Source organism: Schistocerca serialis, chromosome 2 (assembly GCF_023864345.2).
Source record: "Schistocerca serialis cubense isolate TAMUIC-IGC-003099 chromosome 2, iqSchSeri2.2, whole genome shotgun sequence".
Classification (NCBI taxonomy): Eukaryota; Metazoa; Arthropoda; class Insecta; order Orthoptera; family Acrididae; genus Schistocerca; species Schistocerca serialis.
Window position 1 is genome coordinate 766,530,620 of NC_064639.1, and position 20,261 is coordinate 766,550,880.

Below are 20,261 nucleotides of genomic sequence, written 5' to 3' on the forward strand. Positions count from 1 at the left end.
AGCAAGAATGTATTGGTTCAAATGGCTCTGAGCATTATGGGACTTAACATCTATGTTCATCAGTCCCCTAGAACTTAGAACTACTTAAACCTAACTAACCTAAGGACATCACACAACACCCAGTCATCACGAGGCAGAGAAACAAGAATGTATTCCAAGGACACAGTACCGATAGGTTGGTCCCTGATACAACTCAATCACACACCCCTGTTAGGCTACTGCTTCCTGATACGAGCAGTTAGCTCCATAGAACATCGATGGTAGAGTTTGGAATTTATTTTCCCTTGAGGTAAGGCGATGTATTATCTTCTGATCAGTATCAAATTCCGTTATTTTCCTACATTAGAGGATTTAACATGTTCCAAACTGTTGCCTCGGCTGGGAAACAGCATGTAATATTACGGTGTAATTAAGAATAGGACATTTATCTTACGAGGTATTCTCCAAGAGTAAGTTTTCAGTTCTTAAACGCAACACTGAGAAGTAGCAACAGGTGGTTCCGACTCGTCAGGCTTACGGTACAAAGAGAAAGTGTTACAGCGAAGCGAGCACTTTTACGGACACTGATAACATCGCCAGGAAACTGAGCAGTAATGAAGTTTGTATCATGATTCGGCAAGACTACTGTAGGAAGATGATACTATAGGGAAAGCAGAGGGTGTAGTGAACGTCGGTAGAAATAAGAGGAAACTGAGCAATTCTGAAGTTTGTGTCGTGTACTCGGCAAGACTACTGTATGAAGATGGTATGGGGTTAGAACATCTAAATATAGTGGAACAAGCAAAAGTTCAATAACTGATAATACCCCGGAGGTATTCAGTATCTGTGGGTACTGATGATATTCGAACAATGATCAGTTGTCGCCAGAGGGAGAGTTGGATGGGCAAAATGTTTCATTGTGGTCACTAATTGCAACATTACACAGTCTCATGTCGGAACTGCAAAAGAGCAGAAACGAGTAATGTAAATTTAAATTTGTATCAGGTAAATTAAAATGTAAAAACAGACATTGGTAAGATCAACTCTCACATGTCAACAGAAAGGACGAAGCTAAAATCGAAAGTAAAGTGTGAGACTGAAAAACAGTTTGTCCAATATCGAGTAGAAATGGAGCAGCAGGTTGAAAAACCTTGCTTCAAAGGTAGGTTTAAATCTCAGTGAGGTGCACAAAAGTTACGACGACCGCACCAAGGAGTCTGAAGTACAGATCGCGAAACGTTTCTATTTGTTGTCATTTTTGGCAATTTTGTCTTTAGTTCCAGATAAAAACTTTTATTTTCATTGACATTAACAAGTATCTGAGCTGTTTCTCATAACACCCAACCGGAATCTCTATTGAAATGTCTCCAGTCTCTTTAACAGCCTATCACTAATGTTAGTTCAGTGCCACATCACTAATTCCACCTGAAATAGGCAAGAGAATGTTGATAACTAGTGAAAAATTTATTTTAGGACGTTAGTTACTTTGACTCACTCTGATCTCAAAGACGTAAAAACAGGCATTCAAAGTGTGCCTAGGACCCTTAAACTCAACTTATTAGCTATGGCACATGTACACATTTGAATTTTAAACTTTGGAGATGGTTTTCCCATTATATCATTTCGGTGATTTTCAAAATGTCGTCTATCGCACACAACAGACTGCCACAATATAAAAAAAGGTGAAATGTCATCTCCTTCTAACCAAGTTTGGAGGCAAGCAGCTCCATTAAACAAATCAAACAGACACCGAAATGTATTATGAGGACAAATTGTGTAGAGCACAAAAAGAATTTTGTTGATACAGTTGTCAACTAGATTATTAAAATTTCTCAAAAATAGCTCTGTGTAATAAATACACTTTTATTTATCATACACTACAGTGTCAACAAATTTTATCTTTCTCTGAAGCGCGTTTCCTTAGTTAGCTACGCTGTTGTTGTATTTACTTCAGAAAATGCATGGACATCTCCAACAAAGCCTGACACCTGTGTTCTGAACAGTAATGTATCTCCAGCAACAAATTAAGTGGCACCGTCGTGTTCACCTAGGGAAAATGAGTTCGCTTAATAGTACCATGACGTCACGAAATGGAGTGAGCATTATTATAGCCATATTGTTTAACTGTAACATACTAACTACCAGACTAGAACAAGGAATTTTAGGCTAGAGTTTACAAAACAGTCTTAAAGTCGACGATGCCTTACCATTCTGCCTATCACATGAGCGCTTGTCCAGAGCTTGTAAACTCAAGTTGGTCTTTGGTGACAGCTGGAAACCGGGCTGGGAGACATTTAGAGACCCTCAGGTAGACAATGGTCTATGGTCCGAATTTCGGTGATGTCGTTTCACAGTCATGATCCGGGCGGCAGCTGCTGCACACATTTAGTGTTTCCTTGCTCTCTCAGCTGCTTTATATTCTGCAAAAATGAGTGAGGTACATCGCTGTTCTCCTGAGTTGCAGAAAGTAGTCGGTGGGTGCAACGTGTAAGAGTGTTAGTAGTAGTGGTAAGTAATAATATCAGAATCATATTTTTTGACAGTTTTGTGTGTGTGTGTGTGTGTTTGTGTGTGTGTGTGTGTGTGTGTGTGCTCGCGTATGCGCACTTACCCATCCAAAGAAAGGTTAATGTAGCAGCAGCAGCTTCAATAACTTTCTACTCTTTGTTGCCTTACATTTATTACCTATCTTCTTGTTTAGAAAGTTGTGACTTGTTGTAACAAGTAAAGCTATTAGTGAACAAGTTTTCATGGCTTCTCAGTAAGTTTAGACTTGTCGACATTTGCACACGTGCAGTCACGCAATCTCCGCGCGTGTTATATTTCATTAAATAGTATTTTTACTGTTGAACACGACAGCAGAAAATGACACTAAACCCATGAAAAAGAGCCTCATACCAAACTTTATATTCATTGCTTTAATCACCTGAATTTAAATTAATGCTAGTAGCTCATTAACTATGCTGACAAAAGCTAAAAACATCAACTATGGAGAACGGGGACGGCGGAAGGAGGGAGGTAGTCATATACACCAAACGGAGATCTGCTCTCAAAATAAGTCATCGATGCAATTTCAGTATTCAGAATACACTATGAGGTCATGAGTCTGGCAATATGCAGCAGCATTAATTGTCGTTCCAGGAGGCATAAATTCCAAGAGAAGAATGCCTTGTTTGTCCCAGAAAACAGAAGCCATGATTTTCTTCGCTAGAATCGACGTTGTGCATTTCTTGGCTTTTGGTGAATTCGAATGGCGCCATTGGATTGATGGTTGCTTGGATTCAGGTGTATGGTGATAAACAGATGTCTCGTCACCTGTCACAAAATGATCAAGGAACTCATCACCTGCTTCAGCATAGCGTGTGAGGAAGTCGAGTGCAAAGCCCATCCTTATCTTTTTGTGTTCTTCTGTTAACAGTTTTGGAATCCAGCACGCACACAATTTCCTGTATCCTAAATTAACAGTCACAACGTCATAAAGATTTGTCATTGACACGTCCGGTATGATCTGAAGCAATTCTTTCAAAGTGACACGTCTATTCGCACGAATTGCTTCCCCGTTCTCCGAAGAAGGGCATCAGAGATCACAGATGGCCGACCTGTTCTTTGTTCGTCACGAACATCTGTCTTACCTTCAGAGAAGTGACGACACCATTTCGTTACATTTTATCGATTCATAATGTTCCCATAAACAGAAACAATTTCTTTATGAATATCCACTGGTCCCTGACCTTTTGCATGAAGAAAACGTATGACGGAGCGCACTTCGCATTTGGTGGGATTCAGAATAAGCGCAGCCATTTGAAACACGACCTACTCCAACCAGAAGTAACGTTCAACTGCCGAAGGACCGCGAGGAAAAAGCTAACGGTTCAAGGTTAACACCAGTGTTGCCAACTTGCTCGCCAAAACTCTTCTGTTCCTCTGGCGTACGGTGTATCTTGACTTTCCTAAATACCCTCGTAGCATTACTTTTTATACATTTACCGAACACAGATTTGCTATTAAAACAAGTCAACATACAGCGGAATATCAATATTTGGAATACACTAGGTGATCATTATAGCCTTCCTGTTCAACATAAATGAAAACCACATGACAGTGAGCTCATGAATATATAGTGTAATTAAACCCTCATACCAAATTTGGTGTTCTTAGCTTTAAAACTAAACTACGTCCAAGCAGGCCTTGGAGGGCCCAATGGTACCGACCAGCCGCCGTGCCATCCTCCTGTCACAAACGTCACTGGATTCGGATATGGAGGGGCTTTTGATCAGCACACCGCTCTCCCTTGCCGTATGTCGGTGCATGAGATCAGTTCTTAGCTTTAACCACATCTATATATCTCAGTTCCAGTTAAACAGTTATAAAATGCTAATAACTCAAAAACTGTTCCTAACAGAAGCATAAAACTTTAGCACTTGAGGGTATTTATACATCTGAACACAAATCTACAACCAAAGTGACAGGTCATCAGAGAACGTAATTTCAATGTTCAGCATAAATTAGGCTTCTGTAAAAGCTTCACTATAGGTGGAGGCCTGTGCAAGTCTTATCTCTCTCTCTCTCTCTGTCTCTCTGTCTCTATATCTCCCTCTCTCTCTCTCTCTCTCTCTCTCTCTCCCGCCAGAGCATCACCTGCAGCTCTTCATTTTCATCAGATGCACTCAGGTCAAGTATACAAGAAGTCTGCGTAATACCCTTGTCGGAACAGACATTTGAAGTAGACTAAGCACCTCAGGATGGGAATGTAGCTACAGAGATAGTGTTTTAAATGTCTTTGTCATCAGTTCATATTCTCTTTCCTGTACACAACTGCTCTTCAGATTCTGCAAGGTGGATTCGCTGTTTTGGGCTTGTGATGTGCACTTCAGATTCTGCAAGGTAGATTCTTTGATGTGGGTGGACAGAAGGTGAGATAAATAGCAACAAATATGCACACAATTACTGCGTATTGTCCGATGAAGAAGAGCACAAGCATTGAGTGTAAGTACGTCTTTACTAAATTTAATAAATTTACAGTTTATTGGTATAACTTTCGAAACACGATCGAGTTTTTAAATACTCGATTTTGCGATTTTGTTCTTATCTTCGAGAGCTGTAGCTCTCACAAAGCAGAGTGGTGAATCACAATGGTACTGTGTCAATACTAAAGTGTATATGTGAGGAGGAGAACATGAGCATTCATCCTTAGTCCACCTTCATTCTTTATGAGTTCATTGTCTGCTATAATTTCTCTCGAATTAAGTTCGTAAATAAATTATCTCATGATTCTGTTTTTCTTCAACTGTTACAGGTTTCGGTGGTGGTGGTGATGTTATTGAGAAAATTGTATGAAAGTGTATTGTACACTGGAATAAATATATAAGGGACTACACATTGTTCAGAACGCTTATTTGGACTTGTTATAGCTTGATGCAGCTGTTGCTGAAACGATCGCATCTGATGAAGCCAATTAACTGCTGAAACTGGTGATGTGAGAGCATTGAATATTATTTGTAACTGATTTTTGTTTTTGTGCGTTCGAAAATGTAAACCTTTAAATGTGATGTGTAATTGATTTAAAATGAGATAGTAAATAAAATAAAAAACAGGTGGTTTGTAACCGATTTTTTGTAAGAAAACAAAAAAACATGTAGTACATTATTTTATTTATTTCGTCTCAAAGTTCCACTTACATTTACATTTACCATTAATCTCATGCAGTATAATGCTTGTAATAACGTTGACACTGAAAAGGCCTCTATCTTATAGCATTGAAAGAAATGAATGCAAACTGATGCAGGTAAGGAATTCTTCAAGACTCATTTCAAGAATCTAATGCAAAAACGCATAAGGTAACATGCTTAACCGTTCCACTGCACAAGGTTTTTCATAATCATTTACAGAAAATCTTTGGTAGAGAATTTTACAACACTATTTGCAAGAAACGAATGCAAAACAGGATATTAATTACTCGTCGTTTGAACTCTGAGAAAATGAAAGCTGAAATAAAACTCCCAAATTGACCCTTTCTGTACATGGTCCAGTAGGTCACAGATGACATTTATAATAAATGGTGAAACATTTGTGTTTATTTTATCCAGTAATGATGTTGAATCTGCAACTACTATAGTTTTAAAACCTCAAAATCAGGAGGTTGGGTGAAATGGAGATAACTACTCATGTTGCTCGAAATACATGTTTTGTGCAGTTGACAACCTTTAAGAAGGACATGTTTGATTCATGACGTATGAAGGATTTAGCTAATTTAGCTTACCGTTTTAAAATTACTTTATGGTGCATTTTGTACGAAGGATTTCGATGCTAAAGCAGGTACTTTAACCATGTAGTGTGTAATGGAGGGAAGGGTAATTTCATTCATTTTCGTTGTGCTATCAGGGCAAACTAGGCTAACAGTCACGCTCTATCTACTTTGTTATTTGCAAAATATTGATTAAATTAAATGCTTTTAAGTTTGTATTTAATTTTTTTTCAGGAGTGCTTGGATAATCACTGCAGAATTGTAGGTGTGTGCCCAAGGTTAACAGTTATCTAGGAAACAAATTTTGGCGAACTCCAGATTACGAAAGTAACACACGCATTTTAGACTTGGAATATCATTGTGAGTGCTCCATAGTTCTGTACTACGCTTCAAAATATGTGTCTTTCTATACGTTAATATCAGCTTCTACTTTTAAAAAAAAAAACGTGTGGCACTTTTTCATACACGGAACTGTAATAGTGCAGGTCTAATTTCGTACATTAAACTGACTGTTGTTAATTTCAGGGAGATGAAATGTGCTGATAAAGTAGAATTTTAAGTGCAATACTTGACAAAAATATTTTAAATGAACACTAGAAAACATTCAGTTTCGAATTGTGTGTGTGTGTGTGTGTGTGTGTGTGTGTGTGTGTGTGTGTGTGGTGTTTGTGTGGTGGGGGAGGGAGAGGAGGAAGGAGGGAGGGAGGGGCGGATGCACGTGTGTAGATGGAATTTACTGATGGGGCAGAACTGTAAGTGCTTAACTACTTTTGATAAATAATGCAAGTGTGGAAATACTATTAAGTTCCACCATTACTGTGAAAATATTTACGTTTTTACTTTTAAAGTCATTTGGACACTATTATTCATGGCACCAAAGGTGGTCTGGGTACTTTTGAACCTCGTACAATTTACCGCAATTCATGTGAAGGTTAAGGACTTTTGATAAATTATAGAGACATAGAAGTACTGTATTTTACCCCAGTATTGTCAGTATCTTTACATATGTTTGGTAAATTATTCAGGTCACCCGATATTTTTGAATGTGTTAGCATTTTACACTATACCGCATTTTTTAATTTCTCATCCCCGTGATACCGTGGATTCCGCAAGAAAATGTCTTCCTCACACTTCTGTGTTGATGTATCTCCGAAAAGTGTACTGTAGTCTCTATAGCCATAGCACTGGAGAGGTTTCACATGTATTTCTCAGTGTGTCTGTAGATAAGTAGTAATTAAAATACGTCTTTTGTTTTTTAAGTGTATGAAGCAGACATAGATTTGCTAAAGCACTGTTTCCCTGAGTTAATAGTATCTCAGCAAAATTGATTGTAAACTTGAAGGGATAACGTATGTAGGGAGTCGTTACGCAATTTTATTTGTATACGTCACTATTGCAAGGCCTTTACACTGCGAAACAGTCTTCGAAAGCGTAGAGAACGTTTTGAGGTTGTTTTTTATTTCTTTACTTCCATTTTAAAACCACGTATATGAAAACAATAGAAAAATCTGGACGCACCGGTGTAAAACAAATATAAACTGGGTAATAAATTTTTCTCTTGTATTGCTTCCATTACATTATGGAAATCGGTGTTGCTTTCTCCTCTGCTAGAGTAACAGAGGCAGATGCTTCCGGAATAATAAACTTCGGCTGCAGGTGGGTCAACAATATCGACTTTCTGTCATATTAGGTGGAACTCGTGTAGAATGGAAGACACTGCTCAGTATTAAATATCTGAAAAGGTATTAAGGGACGTGAAATTTTTTTTCGGTGTATGTAAAAGGGGAGGATAGTGCGAGTCTGTGCCTGAGTCATGAAGTAAGGATTCAGTGTACCCTGTGAGTCAGTCGTGGATCAACGATGAGTGAGTTCTCGATAACTCAGTGACCTCGGAACAGCGTACCTGTCTGGTAAATCGCAAGGAGTCCATATATACAGACGGTGACCAGCGATGAAATCATCCATGATTGGTTGAGAGCTCAGGACACCTTATTTCACCTGACTTGAGATTGCTTCGGCTACAGTAATACTTGAGGTACTGTAGACGCCTTTACAGCTCTGAATACCGATTCAGTGATGTACTGAAGTATTGTTAGGGGACGTCAAAAAGCAAGTTGCACATTATTATGGCAAGGTAAGTAACTGCTGCTGAATGCTGCTCTACACTTTAAAGCGACACAAATGGATGACACTAGTCTTCAAAAAACCAATAAGTCTCTGCAAGCGACGGTCGAAAAGTACAAACAAACTTTCAGTTCTTCGACGATAGAAATCAGTTCCTTAGTCATGGAGACATTCGAGAACCGCTGTGTGATCGTCCTCATTGTTGGATAACCTCTTACCCCCCAGATGTTCATTATCTATTGTCTGAAAATTGTCCTCTGTGGTCGATATCCTTCATCTCCACCAGAAACACCCATTTCTGTTCGGCCTTGGTAAAATTCTTGCCAGCATTTCAAACTGGCTGCTTGCGACATTGTACACACATCAAAAAAATTTTACATCAACCCGGTTCCCAGAACTCCTGAAGATACACGTTGACTGTGGGTATTGCATCACAGACACAGTCCCTTTGACTGTTCAGAGATCTCACTAAACCTGCATAAAGATGTAAACAACCATGCATGAACAGCGCCTATTAGATGGAGGGGATCCGACGGCTGATCAGTTCCAGTCGTTCCACCAAGAAGGAGGTACACGGCTCGTGTTATCTATAGTTCAACCATGCCTAGACGGTCAATACTGCGGTTCGATCGCGTCTGCATTATTACTTTGTGCCAGGAAGGGCTCTCAATAAGGGAAGTGTCCAGGCGTCTCGGAGTGAACCAAAGTGAAGTTGTTCAGACATGGGGGAGATACAGAGAGTCAGGAACGGTTGATGACAAGACTCGTTCAGGGCGCCGATGTGCTATTGCTGCAGTGGATGACCGCTACCTACGGATTACGGCTTGGAGGAATCCTGACAGCAACGTCACCATGTTGAATTGTGCAACCACAGGACTTCGTGTTACCACTCAAACTGTGAGCAATAGGCTGCATGATGCACAATTTCACTCCCGACGATTGTCAATAACGTTTCTAAAAGAATTATTGAGCGGTTCTCGGAAAATGGGTGCTCCCTTAATTTTGAGAAAAGACACTACATTCACTCCTGTATAATAAATAGTTGTACTAACAGTTGACGTAGCACATGAACTGGAGTCATTAAACAGGGTATCATGCTCCCAGTTTTTGGGTGTTAATACTGATGCACTGCTGAACTGGAAGGAGTGTGATATTGAATTTCTCAAACAATTAATTTAAGCTACGTTTGCTGTTCGTATAATTCCTAGTCTTGTAAACAGAGGAGTCAACTTCCTGACATATTTTGCATGTTAACACTCAATAATGTCTTATGGAATAACCTTCTGTGATAATCTATCATTTAGAAAGGAAGTACTGTCTACACGTAACCGAGCAGCAAGAATAATACGGGGTTTACAGCCGCGGCGGCCATCTAGATACTCCTACAAAGAGTTAGGCAATTTAATTGCACATTCAGAATACAGGCGCCAATAATTAAAGTTCTGACCGTCAGTCTAAGACGTATGTCCTATCTATTCTCCCACATTGTTCTATGGAAATGGCGTTTGGCGTCACTGGCCAGGAGGTCCCTTACGGGGCGGGTCCGGCCGCCTTGGTGCAGGTCTTATTACATTCGATGTCACTTTGGGCGACCTACGCGCCGGATGGGGATGAAATGGTGATGAAGACAACACAACAGCCAGTCCCTGAGCGGAGAAAATCCCCGACGCAGCCGGAAATCTATGTTTCTGTCCCTTCCAAAATATTCTATTAATAATGAAGTGATTGCGATATGTGAACAATGTTCTACGACACAGTTATTTCATTCCACTTAAAATTTATTTAAGACGTTCCTACTAGTGCAAATTATAAGGGGTATTCAAATGAAACCCGGTTGCTAGTGTAAAGTAACGGTAACATTTTTATTAACTCAAAAATGTAATTGTACATAGTACACATAACATGATAACGTAGCAGGTGACTCAAAGACAGCGCCATTCGATTATTGCGCTGTTTGACGGTCAGTTGGTGGGGAACTCACTCCGCACAGATTTTTCGAAAGTTCAATTGTTGATTCATTATGGTATGGCCGGTACCCACGCTGATGCTGATACCCAGTAACCGATGGATTTCGTCCACGGAGATTCTGCGGTTTGTCCATGAATAAAGCATTCACATCCGCAACCATTTCCGGTGTGATGACACGATGAGTCTATCCAGGACGAGCATCGTCTTCCAGTGACTCGCGCCCCTCAAGGAATCGTCTGCGCCATTCCACAACACTAGAACGGCTCATACCGTACTCACCGTACACAGCCTTCATCCGTCGATACATTTCGCGGTCTTCAACTCCAAATAGTTCAAATGGCTCTGAGCACTATGGGACTTAACATCTGAGGTCATTAGTCCCCTAGAATTGAGAACTACTTAAACCTAACTAATCTAAGGACATCACACACATCCACGTCCGGAGCAGCAGGATTCGAACCTGCGACCGAAGCTGTCTCGCGGTTCCAGACTGAAGCGCTTAGAACCGCTCGGCCACAGCGGCAGGCTCTCCAACTCCCTTTGCCGCCAGAAATCGAATCACTCCTCGTGGTTCCTGCTTACTCACCTGCATGTTCGGTACCGGACAATAACTTATGTGACCACCTTCTCTTCGGCTCACGCGGAGCCATGCAACATCAAACGGTGCGCACGCGGCAATGTATCTACCAGTAAATGGCGCCACCCATACCCGCAGGTGCCACCTTTCGTGTAAGCAATGGTAGATGCACTGACCAGGTTTAATCTGAATTAACCTCATACATTCACACTACGTGTAACAACTCCTTTCATACGAAATTTAAATCTGATTTCGAAATCATCACTTTGTTCATATACATATGCGCCCTACTCGCGTTTTAACTCTGGTGCAACTTCGATATTCTTTCCACGGGGTACTTAACTTTTATACACTCTGGATCAACACTACAAGCATGCTCCGTTACACTACCAATATTCCGTAATATCAGAAAACTAATTCACTTTTCTATGCAAGGTGCGTGGAGAACGAGCTCCGGGACCTGCCCCACAGGCTTTCTCGGGCTCGACCGCCTCACTCTTTTGCGCCAAAAACTCTCCAGGCACCAATCTCTCCGTAGTAGAACGGTGGGGCAGCCCCATCAGCGATGCCGCTGCGCTGTAGCAAAAGAGCTTTAGGGTGTATGCAATATCTGAACCCCTACAATTGCTATGATAAAATGTGGCACGGGGAGTTGCCTGAAGATATAGCAGTTCCACGGGCTCTGCGGCGTTCACTATGAACCGACTTCTGTTTGAATCACCCTACATATGTAGGAGTCGAGATCACTAATTGTTTCCTGTGGCACTTTGTGCCACCTCACTTCCCATTTGTCTGAGATTCCGCTCGACACTGGTGGATATCTGATTTAGATCAGTTTTGTAGTCTTTAACGTGTGAGAGATTAGCAGTCCATTCAATTGTGAAAACATAACATTTTGCTGCTGACCAATGCAGCGTCAGCATTCAGAAGGGCATTGCTCTTTTCTGGAGGTTTTTAGGAGTCGCAGTAGAGCGTGTGGCAACGTAAAAACCCTTCTGGGCTCCCTCCGCATCACCTCATAAAATGCTTCAAGTTTCGTTATCCCTTGGAAAGGACGCTGCAACATGGCCGTAACGTCGAATATTTTGCTATTTTAGCGTATTAAGTATTCCATAACAAGGTGCAGCAGTACATCCAGAAGGCTTTTTAATGATATCGACACCGCTACTGTCTGACTACATATCCGAACCCCTGTTAGTGGACATTAATACGAGGAGTGTCAACCCTTCGCATTTACTACGGCTGAAACTCTTTTGAGGACACTTTCACTTAGGTTTCTGGATGTCTAGGGAGCAATAGCAACCCATTCTCCCTCACGAGACAGAACCAGAAAAGATAGTGATGTTGGAAGCTACGGTCTGGAGCGAAGTCGACGTCCTCATCCCGAGGGCGTTTCATCGGTTCCCGTCGGGACTCTGGGCAGCCTACTTCACTTCAGAAAGGTCACTGTCCACAAACTATTGCCTCACAGAAGCTGGCTTATGACAGGGTGCATTGTCATGCTGATACAAAAAACTATTGCCTAAACAGAACTGCTCCTTTATTGTACGCAACACTCAATGTTATAAAATATGCCTTATCCTTCGGCATTTGAAGTTTCCTCAAACACAATAAGGGGATCACATGCTAGCCACCAAAAACGACGCCGTACCGCAGCACCATGTTCACCGTACTGCGCTGTTAGCACTGCACATGACGGCAGGTAACGATCTCCAGACATTCCATCTGATTACCACAAGGATATAACTTGATTCACCACTCCAAAGCACTCGTTTCCATTCACCCAATGACCAGTGACGTCGCTGTTTACACCGCCTCAAGCGTCGCTTGGAACTGTTTATACACTGAAGCGCCAAAGAAACTAGTATAGGCATGCGTATTCAAATACAAAGATATGTAAAGAGGCATAATACGGCGCTGCGGTCGGCGGCGCCTATATAAGACAACAAGTGTCTGGCGCAGTTGTTAGATCTGTTACTGCTGCTAACATGGCAGGTTATCAACATTAAGTGCGTTTGAACGTGGTGTTATAGGTGGAGCATGAGCGATGGGACACAGCATCTCAGAGGTAGCGATGAAGTGGGGATTTTCCCGTACGACCATTTCACGAGTGCACCGTGAATGTCAGGAATCCGGTAAAACATCAAATCTCCGACATCACTGCGGCCGGAAAAAGACCCTGCACGAACGCGCCCAACGACAGCTAAAGAGAATCGTTCAATCTTAAAGAAGTGCAATCCTTCCAAAAATTGTTGCAGATTTCAGTGCTGGGGCTCAACAATTGTCAGCGTGCGAACCATCAAACGAAACATAATCGATATGAGCTTCCGGAGCCTAAGGCCCACTCGTGTACCCTTGACGACACAAGGTTTTACGCTCGGCCTGGGCCCGTCAGCACCGACATTGGACTGTTCATGACTGGAAACATGTTACCTGGTAGGACGAGTCTCGTTTCAAATTATATCCAGCGGATGGACGTGTACAGGTATGCGGACAACCTCATGAATCCGTGGACCCTGCATGTCAGCAGGAGACTGTTCAAGCTGTTGGAGGCTCTGTAATGGTGTGGGGCGTGTGCAGTTGGAGTGATGTGGGGCCCCTGATACGCCTAGACACGACTCTGGCAGGTGACACGTACGTAAGCATCCTGTATCATCACTTGCATCCATTCATGTTCATGGTGCACCGTGACGGAATTTGGCAATTCCAGCAGGACAACGCGACACCCCACACATTCAGAGTGGCTACAGAGTGCCTTCGCGAACGCTCTTCTGATTTTTAACACATCCACTGGCCACCAAACCCCAGACATGAATATTATTGGCCATATCTGGGATGCCTTGCAACGTGCTGTTCAGAAGAGATTTCTACCCCTCGTACTCATCCGGATTTATGGACAGCCCTGCAGGATTCATGGTTTCAGTTCCCTCCAACACTATTTCACACATCAGTCGAGTCCATGCCACGTCGTGTTGCGGCACTTCTGCATGGTCGCGGGGACCCTACATGATATTCGGCAGATGTACCAGTTGCTTTGGCTCTTCAATGTAGAAATATGTAACTTATGAGGAGCCACTTGACCAGTGTACCTCATCGTTTTTAGCTTTCTACGCACACTAATTTGCTAGAGAGACTACTGTCAGCATTTTGGAAGTCACGAGTGATACCTTCCACCGACTCAATGCGATTTGTACAACCATCCTCCGCAGTGCTTGACAATCCCTGTGCGCCAGTACGTGAGGTCTTTCTTATCTGGGTTTAACTGTGGCTATTCCTTCGAGTTTCCACTTCACAATCACATCACGAACAGTCAACTGGGGCAACTTTGGAAGTGTTGAAATTTTCTTGGCTCACTTGTTGCTCTGACGACATCCAATGATTGCTTCACACTCTAAGTTACTGAGCTCTAGTGACCGATCCATTCTACTGCTACTACTACTTCTCAACGGACAAAACAATACTTCCAATATTTCCCACCCCCCTCCACACTGGTGGGTCCGCCTCGTGACATCTGCCGGTCAGTTCCGCATTACGTGTTGTCCGACACTATTGATCAGACAGTGTGTTTATGAATTTAAACAGTCCGCTGCAGACGGCGCCACGTGTGCGCCGAGACTGCACTGGCTCCAAACATGTACTCAACGTCCAGTGCTCTAGCACTGAGTCAGACAACAGTGCAATCTGTACGGACAGATCCTATCCTGTGGCACTTTGCCTTATCCATTAGCCTCACACAATGACAAAAACGTACCGAAAACGTACCGAAAACCGCTCATTTTTCCTGTTTGCACTTTCTCAAGTGTTGATGTTTTTGCTATAGATGTCGACAAGGGATTAGCTTTCACGCTTCCTTCGGTTAACGACTCTCATTGAATGAGACTGAAGTAACTGGGATCATTCCAGTTCCATAACAGAAGACGCTGGGTGGTACACGTGTACGCCCTCTATCTGCTGCCTTCGTAAATAATTTCTGGTGCACAGGTCGACAAATACTCCGAGTTTGGATTTATTTCGGTCATTCTTCCTTGATGTTCCACTTTTTAAGTAAGTTTGTGTAATTTCTTTTGTAGTTTTTAACGCTGGAGAAAGGCAAAACTTGAAATGTACTGGACGACAGATGTGAGGAAACTGAAAAATGATTAAGGATCGTGTAAGAATTATCATGGTCGATGCACTGAATATTATGGAATTAAAATGAGTTAAATGTCGGGCCCAACGTAAAAATAGGTTTCAAAAATGGTTCAAATGGCTCTGAGCACTATGGGACTCAACTGCTGTGGTCATAAGTCCCCTAGAACTTAGAACTACTTAAACCTAACTAACCTAAGGACAGCACACAACACCCAGCCATCACGAGGCAGAGAAAATCCCTGACCCCGCCGGGAATCGAACCCGGGAACCCGGGCGTGGGAAGCGAGAACGCTACCGCACGACCACGAGATGCGGGCTAAAAAATAGGTTTCAGTGAAGCTTGATCAAACAAATATAATACAAAATAAACGTATCCAAATGCAGGAAACGGTCTGATAGGAATAAATATGCGAGACACCAATGGGAATTCTGTAGGGATTTTAAACGTGTTTCGTTATTGCTAAGACTGCAACCAGCATGAAAATTCTGAACATTTGCAGCAAAATGTTAACCAGCGAAAAACTGACCATTCCTTTAAATGGATGTGTATTATATCAGAAAAGTGGAAGAGATCAGTTAGCGACATAAGTGTAATATAAGAGTACTGGGTCGTCTACCATGGCTGAGTGATAAGTATAGCCTCCAAATATTATGAAAACTTGGGAATGATGCTTCGTGTAACGAAGGATATCTTTCTGGTAATATTTATATTTGTGACAGAAAGTAAGGGTTTACGTATAAAAGTATTATCTCCAATTTCGGGAACTGATATAAGCTGTCGTGAGAGCAGATCGTTAATCATATTGCATTCCACTAACACCGCCTAATGAGATCCATACGACAACAGTGGCATGGAGTCTACGGAAGCGTTCTGAACTCCAACAAATTGGGAAGAAAAGTTTAAAAATTATTTCCAGGTATCGTCGGCAGGCACCTTGGAGGTGGCATACACCGTTTAGCAACTTGAGAAATTAACGCATTAGCTCACAAAACATCGCGACACTTTGTGTTATTAACGTGCGTAATCTGTGCACGTTTTTCTGAAGAACTGAATTAGAGATCTAATTATGGCCCACGGAACACCCTTCACTGTTTCCATAGAAGTAACATCCTTTTAAACAGCGCACCAAACAAACGTATTCTATAGTAGATCCTTTTGAGATGCAAAAGCATTCTCTAGTTTTCAGATCGGTCATGCATCCTTCATTTAGCGATATGCATTAAGGTAACAGTTTAGTATTTTTATGTAGTATGCAAGCACAGCATCGATTTTTACTACCAATATTTTGTAGATGTCAGCAACATCACACGTTGACAAAAGTTAAATCCTGACAATATCTGGCGTGGTACTCAACAATGTAGATATGTGGCACTCAACAATGTCGATACGTATAACTTGAATGATGATACGTGGCATCTCATCTATTTCCAGTGTTGACAAAATGCAGCAGGATAGTAGAAAAAAGTACAATGAGGGAAATTAACATGGAACAGCGGATGTTTCACAACAACAGTCAGCATAAAAACCAAATCTGTTGAATTCCATACGAAATCCGGTTGAAATACAGAAATTTTGCATGCCTAAAACTTTTGGCTGGTCTGCAAAACAGTGTGCTTCGAGATGGACGTTATAAATTTCATTTGCTTAACTTAAGTGTTTTGGAGCAACATGAAGCACAGTAAATAAAACAAGCAGTTAATAGCCAAGAATCAATTACTGTATTGGTATAACCGAAAAGTCTCCGTCTCGTTTCGGAAAGAACGAAGGTAACGACAGTAAAAATAATGTGTTATTTGCAACATTTAGCTACATCTTCACGATTCTTCTCTACATAATCGTCGCTCCGAATTAGATATCTGTCATCGAATCTTACCAACTTTCCAGTCTTCTCGTCACAGAAGGCAGCCGCCTGTGCTTCCCACCGATTCTCTATGCTGGACTGCAGCTCATTGTCTGTATCAAAATGCTGTCCCCATAGCCATCGGTTCATGTGGACAAACAGATGAAAATCAGAGGACACCAAGACGGGGCTGTACGGTGGATGATCAAATACTTCAATCGGAAACTTTGCAGAAGGGTCTTTGCTGCAGTTGCGTTGGGCACCCGAGCATTGTCATTAAGAAGAACAATGCCTGCTGACAACTTTCCTCTTCGCTTTTACTGAACTGCCTTTATTAGACTATTTTCCCAGATCACCTGGTCCACTCAGTGAATAAAACCATCAGTTGACACTTGCATCGTTCCCTCACCGTCTTCATCATGAATGTCTGTGTGTCCTGCTCCAAAGTTCCTGCACCACTGCCGCACTATGCTTTCACGCACGACAGATGCGTTATGCGGGCTGCATGAAATCAGGCAGGAACCATCAGCATGAAGAAACTGAATGACAGCACGCTCTTCACACTCGGCAGGCGACTCTATTCTTCTAAGCATCTTTATGTGCTCAGAGTGCACTCATAACTGGAAAGTACGACGTAAAGCGATCGAAGGGCACAGTAGCGACACTGCTCAACACATCTGTCAAAAGCTTCTTTGGATTTTCTCTCTGGCTATAATTTCGCAAGGGATTGGACCTTCACAAAAAACAATTGCCTTATTATTAATTTTGATTATGAGTTCATGGTACATTAATACGATTTTACACGATTTATTGTTCATTAGGATTCTTACTACAAAGGGAAATCCACAGGTCACACCTGTCTATTTGTTCAAGACATAGAGCACAGTCAACACTTTCGTGTCTGGTACTTAGCAGTATGACAGTCACTCATCATTTCTGTATATAATTTTCTGACAAAGAGCTGCCTCAACCATGAACACTCCGTGAGGGTGAGAAAATATAATACATATGTGTTACCTAAAATTTTTCTCATTGCGTGTATTGTAAATATGACCTACTTGTTGCATTCCGTATGTCTTTAGATATTATTGGTTAATAAGAAAATATGTGGTATGTGCTGTGATGTTTATAAATTACTTTGTATTATCACGTATTTATTCTGATGTAAGGCGTTTGGGGAAATTATGGAAAGAAATATCGTTGGCAGAGGGTAAAGACTTTTGTAGCAGTGCTGTCTTTGGAAGCGAGTGTGACGTCAGAGCAGAACGCGCAGGAGACTTACTTCGTTGTGAGACTTAGCAATGGACAGCCGCAATGGGGGTGCACCGCCGGGGCGCAGTTGTTACTAGCGAGGCGTCAAGAGTACCACGAGTGCAGGCGAATGCAAGAGGTTCTAGCAACATCTGGATTCTGCCCCACAATTTGTCACTGAGAATGAAGGTGATCCCGCAATATTACATGGAACAATGGATCATTGTAGACGACAACGAAGACGACGACTTAACAGCTGCAAAGAACTGTAAGGTTGTTTTATTTTAGTTCTTCGTCGAAGCTTTCTGAGGCATTACCCAGCGATATTTTCATTGAATTTTAGTTCAAAAATAAGTGTTGTATATAAAAACTGAAGTACCTGGTATCATTATCGTGAAGTCATTGTCACCCACTTAGTGTCCCATTTCTTTCTACACTGAAGAGTCAAAGAGACTGGTACACCTGTCTCATATCGCGCACGGCTCCCGCGAGCAAGCAGAAGTGCCGCAAAACGACGTGACATAGACTCGACTAATATCTGAACTAGTGGTGCAGGGAAGTGACATCATGAATCCTGGATGGTTGACCATAAATCAGTAAGATTACGAGAGGTTGGAGATCTCTTCTGACGTCACGTTGCAAGGCATCCCAGATATGCTCAATAACATTCACGTCTGGGGAGTTTGGAGGCCAGCGTGTTCCTGCAGCCACTCTGTAGCAATTCTGGACGTTTGGGGTGACGCATCATCCTGCTGCAATTGCCCAATGCACAATGGACATGAATGGATGCACGTGATCAGACGGGATGCTTACGTACATGTTACCTATTACAGTCGTATCTAGACGTATCACAGGACCCGTATCATTCCAACGGCACGCGCCCCACACCTTTACAGAGCCTCTACCAGCTTGAATAGACCCTGTGGACATGCAGGTTCCATGGATTCATGAGGTTGTCTCCATAGCCGTACACGTCCATTCGCTAGATAAAAATTGAAGCGGGACCCGTTCGCCCAGGCACCAACAGTCCAATGTCGGTGTTGCCAGGCCCAGGCGAGGTGTAAAGCTTTGTGTTGCGCAGTCATCAAGGGTATACGAGCGGGCCTTCAACTCCGAAAGCGCGTATCGACCATGTTTCGTTGAATGGTTCCCACACTGACACTTGTTAATGGCGCAGCACTGAAATCTGCAGAACTTTGCAGAGGGGTTGCACTTCTGTCATGTTGAACGATTCTCTTCAGTCGCCCTTGGTCCCACTCTTGTAGGATCTTTTACAAGCCGCAGTGATTGAAAGTTCTCTTTAAATAATAAAAAATAAAGAGTGAAACTTCTCTTTAAAATAATTAAAATGGTAGTGAAAGTTCTCTTTAAATAATAAAAAAAATATAACTCTAAAAATTATCTTTAAAATAATTAAAAATATTACTGAATTTGTGGTTCTGATAGTAAGCTCTGAGCTGTAATAATAAATGAACTGTCGTAATATGACTTACACTGTCGTAATGTGAAAACAAATCTGCTCTGTAATAATAACTAATTTTCCCAATGAAAAAGGAAGTGTTTCATACTGTAAAAGTTAGCAATGTGACTGCAAGAATTTTGAACAGTATAAATTGCCTGAATAATGAACTTTGACATAAAACCTACAGTAATTGGTTTTGCAAAGCTCATTACAAAAACTGTTTCTGAATGACATAAGTTGGCCCTGATTGAATAAATAAATAAAAATCAAAATATGTAGTCTTTACCTCTATTCTTCACACATCTGGATAACGCATTGCAGTATTGCTCTGTCTTGCATACCGCTTTGCTAAAGTTGCAAAATACTGTATCTACACAGAGACATTTGAGAGGAGCTATGAGTTCTCTGCAAATCGAACTATTTTTTCGAACACACTTGGTTCCATGATCAGTTACAAAATTGTAAGAGAAATGTTTGTAAAAAAAGTAATGAAACATGCGTATAAATGACAAAACAAAGTTTTTTTGTATGCTGTGAAAAAGAGCTCAAGGCTGATTTTAAATTTAATGAACGTTTAACATCAAAAAATACGCTTTCCTATCTCTGAAGCCTAGCAACTCTCGATACAATAACCAAGTTAGCCCGATGACGCAGCTATAGTGAAATAAAAGTAACGTCATTATA